This window comes from Hemiscyllium ocellatum, chromosome 18 (assembly GCF_020745735.1).
Source record: "Hemiscyllium ocellatum isolate sHemOce1 chromosome 18, sHemOce1.pat.X.cur, whole genome shotgun sequence".
In the NCBI taxonomy this organism is placed as follows: Eukaryota; Metazoa; Chordata; class Chondrichthyes; order Orectolobiformes; family Hemiscylliidae; genus Hemiscyllium; species Hemiscyllium ocellatum.
The window spans coordinates 3,653,848-3,660,074 of record NC_083418.1 but is presented as its reverse complement, the minus strand read 5'-3'; the positions used below and the strand labels follow the sequence as shown (position 1 = coordinate 3,660,074).

Sequence of the window (6,227 nt, the reverse complement as noted above, 5' to 3'; positions counted from 1 at the left end):
GTGTGGACACAGTGAGGCAAAGTACTTGTTTACGTTTACTTGTAGCTTGCAGGGCTCTATAATTCGATGACGAGTCATTCCTCCGTTCAGCTGTGTCAGAATTCACATTGCAATCCAATTCTGCAAATGTGACCTCCATCTGGGTGTCTGCGAAATCGTTGCGTCTCGACCATTTGTTCTTCCAAAAATATATTCGTTTTATGGAGTCGATTGTTTTACAATGAAAATTTATTACTTGGCATGGAGCTGCATTGGCTGAGACTTTCAGGCATTGGCGTATATAGCATTGAGTCTAATTTGTTCAGGCAGACCAGATATCCTGACCTACTATATTCACATTTGCCAGCAGTCGGTCTATATCCCCCAAAACCCTTGTTATTCATAGAATCATCCAGCTGGCTTATAAATTCATTGCATGAACCAGTCTCCACCACATCCTCTGGCAGCTCATTCCATGCACATACCTCCTTCTGCGTGAACAAGTTGTCCCTTAGGTTCCTTGGACATCTTTCATCTTAAACCCAAAATATAGTCGTCTATTGTGGACTCCACCACCCTAGGGAAACGACCTGTTATATTTATCCTATTCGTGTCCGTCAGGATTTCATAAACCTCTTAAATGTCATCCCTAAGTCTTGGTGCTCCAGGGGAAACACCCTCAGCCTACTCAGGCTCTCCTTACAGCTCTAATCTTCCAAACCTGGAACCACGCCTGTGAACATTTTATGAACGCGTTCAAGTTCCACGAAATTATTCCGAAATTGCGCTGAATATTAAAACTTATTAGTATATCCACTTCGGCACCAGGTGCTGGACAATTGAGTCAAAACCGATCATATGCAAGGAGGAAAATGACTCCTTTGTGGTGTAAATTCTGTGACTCTATAACTCTATGAAAAATCGTTCTCAAACGTTCATCTGGGTCAGAATCCAGGTTCGGTGAAAGATGGTCAACATAAAAATGCAACATTCACCTGCGTCTCTGCAAAGGTTTTGGCGAAATGTTTGTGTCTTGATAAATTGTTCTTTCAACAGCTAATGTATTTTATGGTTTTGGGTGTGTTACAATGAAAAGTAGACAACTGGGCGCAGCTGTGATGGCCGAGTGGTTAAGGTGTTAGATTAAAAATCCAACGGGGTTTCCTACGCAGGTTCGAGTCCTGCTCACTGCGCTGCACTTGCTTAAAAACCGATTATCTGTTAGTGGGCTTTTGCATATCATGAAGCTTGAGCGGGACGTTCAACGTGCGAACTTAAAGATTCCGAAGTAATTTAAATAGTGACCCAGTCATTGAGAAGAATAAACTATCTGTTCAGGCAGAAGGAAGCTACCAACGTGAATGAGGGTCAACACGGGTGATGAGCTGTGAAATTTAGATGCACGGGCGGGAATGAAGCTAAGTAAGATGAAATACAAAACATGTAACTGCAGGCAATGAATGCCTCACTTTCGAGGATGTGTTGAAAGCCAAGCTGAGAGAATGTTTCAGATGTACAATTTGTGATTCTTCCAGACTAATGGAGTCACAGAGTCATACAGATGCAGAGCAAGGAAACAGACCCCTCGGTCACTTCGTCTTGAAACGAGATATCCTAACTTAATCAATTTCAATTTGCCAGCACTCTGCTGATATCCCGCTACATCCTTCTTATTCATAGAATCATCCAGGTGGCTAGCAGACTCCACCACTTCCACTGGCAGCTCATATCATGCACATGCCCCCGCTGCCTGCAAATGTTATCCTTTTGGTTCATTGTACAGCTTTCATGACTAATCATAAACGTATGCTCTCTCGTTCTGGACTCCACCACCCGAGGGAAAAGACCTGTTCTATTTATCCTATTTCTGCACATCATGATTTCATAAACCTTTATAAAGGTACCCCTCAGCCTTCGATACTCCATGAAAAACAACCTCAACCTATTCAGCCTCTCCCCATAGCTCAAATCTTCAAACCCTGGTAACATCCCTGCCAATCTTATGGGAACCTGTTCAAGTTTCACAGCATCTTTCTGAGAAGAGGGAGGCTGGAATTGCACATAATATTCCAAACGAGGTCTAGCCATTGTCCAGTATAATCGCAACATAATCTCCCCTCTTCTGTGATCAATGCTCTGACCAGAAAGAAAAGAATACCAAGGAGCTTCTTCATGGTCCTACCGACATGCGACTCTATTTTCAATGAATTATAAACCTGCATTCCAAACTCACTTTGTTCAGCAATACTTCCCAGAACCTTGTCATTAAGTATAGACTGGGAGAAGCTAAGGAGACCGTCGATGTTCCCTGGACCGTCTGCACTTTTGCGCTAGGTCTCTCTGATGTAGAGGAGACCACACCAGGAGCAATGGATGTGGTAAATCATGTTCGTGGAAATCCAGGTAAATCTCTCGTGAATTGCAACAATTTGTTGAGACCAGTGACGGAGATAAGAGGGAGTAGAATAGTATTGAGAGCGCGGAGAGTAGCTTTTTTGACATTTCTACCATATACAACTGGGAAAACAAAAACACGACAGTGTTGCTCCAGGACCAGTTGAACACACATACTACACGATAGTGCAGTAATACGCAGGGTGGCATTAAATGCACAAAAAGTGCGATACTTGTAACACCGTGCAGTAATTCCTAACAATAAAAGATAATGGAGGGAATGGTGGACAAATCACAATTTAACAATGAATGATCATGAACAAAATATTGTTTTATCCGCCATTCAAAAAAAGTCGTCCAGAAATTGAAAATAGAAGAGTGTGTGATCATGCTTGAGAAGCTTGAAGGCTTGGGGGAAGAAGCAATTGTACAGTCTGGCCATAAGAGACTGAATTTTCTTGTATTTTCTGCTAGATTGCAGCAATGGAAACAACTTGAATCAAAGATGTGCAGGGTCATCCAAAATGCTGCTCGCCTTGTGGATGCAGTTTGAGTTGCAAATTTCTTTGATGGAGGGAAAAACACCGATGATCATCTCAGCTATCATCACTACCTCTTGTCGGTTCAATCCGGACTGACACTGGTCTCCCAGTCAGTAAGTCCAGAATCCAGTCATAGAGGGAGAAATTCAAGCCCAGCAGACATTTCTTTGCAGTCGGGTGCTGAGGAATGACAGTGTATCCTGTGGAAACTTAGGTGTCCTTCTTGTCAGGTGGATGAGTGCCAGATGGAGGCTTACAGAGATGGTATCATGTGTTCAGCGATTGGGACGAAACACAAACTGCAGAGTTTCCAGTAATGGAGGAAGAGAGTGCAGCATGGTCTTGATACGTCTCGTCAAGAGCCTCTCAAAACAATTCATGATGATGAGTATTAACACAACGGGGCAGCAGTCATTGAGGCATGACACTGAAGACGCCTTCGGCACAGGGACGATGGCAGTGAATTGAAGCACGTTGGAACTATGGCACAACTCAGGGAGATCTTAAAGGTGTTCGTGAGAATATCAATCTGCACGTTAGAACATCCTCTGGGCATTCTGCAAGTGATGTTATGCCATTCAACAGCCTTTCGTGGGTTAACTCGACATTGAGCTTTCCTCATGTCAGTCGTGGTAAGAGACAGCACCAGGTCACTGGAATAGTCTTCCTCGCTGCAACATCGTTTCATGGTCCAAATCATGCATAGATTTGTTCAACGTATCCGGGAGGGATGCGTCACTAACATCAGAAGACGATGCTATGCTGTGTTTGGTGATGGTTTTAATACTCTTGAACATGCTCCGCATCTCACTGTCCTGAAAGAGGGTGTATATTCTCTGCACGTGTGCACGCTTTGCCTTTTTGATGCCCGTTCAAGATTGGTTCTTGCTGTTGTCAATGCGATGTTGTCACGTGTTCTCAAGGATGAATCATGGGTCCTCAGCAGTGCACACACGTTTACGGTCATTCACGGCTTCTGGTTGAGGAGAGAGGTGACAGTCTTAGACACAGTGACGTCTTCATTGCACTTACTCATGCAGCAAACCACTGATATCGTGTACTCTAAGTTGATGGAGTCACCATCGGTTGCTACCTCATTAAACACGTATCAGTCAGTGTGCTCAAAGCATTCTTGAAGAGCAGACATGGCTCCTGCTGGCCAGATTTTCACCTGGTTAAGAATCGGGTGGACACATCTGACCTGTGGTTTCAATGTTAGAATTAGCATAGCAGTGATGTCGCCTGAGGAGCGAAATGCAGGCAGGCTCTGCTCTGTTTGCACAAACAAGTTACAGCGTTCTCCCCCTCTCAACGCAAAGTCCATATCCTAAAAGAATTGAGGGAACACAGACTTCAGATTCACATGGTTAAAATCTCCATCAAAAGCAAACATTCCAACAGACTGTGCACTATGCAGTCCGCTAATACCCTTATACAGTTCACAGAATTCGTCCTGAGCCTTTAGCATGCAAGGAATATCGAGGTACACCCCGATTATAAGGACAGCCGTGATTTCCCCTCGCAAATACAATGGTCTGTATCCAAAAATCACCAACTGCACCAGTGATAAGCAGTAACTGGAGACTAGCGCAGAATCTTTGCACCATTTTGTGTTTATGTTGACACAACGACTCCCACCTCGAGCATTCCTGCGCAGAGCTGCATTACTGTCAGCAGGAAAAAATACACAACGATCTAGCTGCATGGAAGTGTCAGGAACTCTGTCGCTAAGCTATGTATCCATGAAAACAAAGACACAGCAGTCACTACACTCACGTTGAGAAGCCTGCTGCAGTGGAATGCAGTCCAATTATTGTCCACAGAGCTGACATTACAGAGTATAATCAACGGGAGAGCTGACCAATTTTGGTTTGCTTTTAGCCGAGCACGAACCCCTGGTCAGGTTCGTTTTCGGCCTTTTCCTGGACAATATAATTGTTTGTAGACTGTGAGAGTACTTGTAAACACTAGCTAAGGGTTCTGCTCGAAACATCGACTCTCCCGCCGTTCTGATGCTGCACGAACTGCTTTTCTAGCTCTACTACTTTTTTTAATCGACTCTGACTTTCCAGTATCTTCTGTCCTCACTCTTTCCATTTGGTGATTTTCCTAATCCTTTATAAATGTTGCAGACACCACTTATACTTCGTTCCCCAGAATTTACAAGCAAGTTTTCAAATTATAAATAAATTCTGTCCATGAAATCAGGCAGCAAAAGTGTTCAATTCGGCTTAACAAGAAATTGTTGACTGTGCTCCAAGCGGATTAGATGCAGAATTATTCGTGGAATAGTGGTTGATCTCGGCCAGAAATTCTATATCTCCTGGGGAAACTTAAATTGATAGTTCATACATTGTTCAGTAAAAACTGCCATTCAGTGCAGATCAGGTAAACTGTCAGATAGCCACGCCAAAACCAAAAGACAAGAATATATCGACAGCTCTGGAAACGTAAGAGAAGAGATAAACAGCATCAAACTGATTCACAAATTCGAAAACAAGAAGATTTGAAACATTCTTTCATTCAGAAGCCGGACTACAAAAGAGATCACGAGTGTGACGAAAGTAAATACAGTATCAGAGGATGTTTAGAGGGTACAATGACATCATTTGTTTTGTCCCATCAATTCCAGCTGCCAGGAAGAAGAATGGCTGAACGGAGTCGAAACTCTGTTGATCATAACAACCGAATACTAAAGAGTATCCACTGCCCACGTTCGTAAGAAACTACATTAAGAACTGAAATTCAAAATTAATGCTGAAAAGTAAATTTAGCCCCCTGCATGTGGTGTAGCATCGTTCAGAACAATAGGGTGTTGTTAAAGCTAAAATTTACAAACAAATATGGATGGAGATCTTATCTAATACCTTCATTGAAACAGTTGGTATGGAGAGCTCAGCTTGAAGAACCGACTGCCAAATATTCATCTTTGCTGTCTGAATTATATGGTTAAATTTACTCCCAGTTAAATGGGAAAAAAACTTAGCTATCATTGCTATATATTTTCATGCCATCGTGTTCAGATATGAGAACACGTTCCATGGAGTAGATGCGACTTAAATATTGGCTCTAGCGTCAGAGATGTTGACACAGTTCCGCACAAAAACATCACTACCATAGGTATCAAATGAAAACTAACAAAGCACGAGTCACTTCGACATTTCCTGCCTGTAGACTCTGTCAATGGACCGCTTCAGACCCGATGTAAGAATGGGGCGTGGTGACATCTATTCGCCAGCGGATCATCTCATTGTTGCTCTCGAACCACAATCCGTAATTCCTTTTGAACTTCCTATCCATCGGCATGAATAT

General features: G+C 43.0%; 1 non-coding gene across 1 annotated transcript; it reads left to right on the top strand.

Annotated features, from left to right (window-relative positions):
• Positions 1–1,091: 1,091 nt before the first annotated feature.
• trnaf-aaa (transfer RNA phenylalanine (anticodon AAA)) lies at positions 1,092–1,172 on the top strand. The gene has a single exon. It is a non-coding gene; the product is annotated as a tRNA-Phe (tRNA).
• The last annotated feature ends 5,055 nt before the right edge of the window (positions 1,173–6,227 follow it).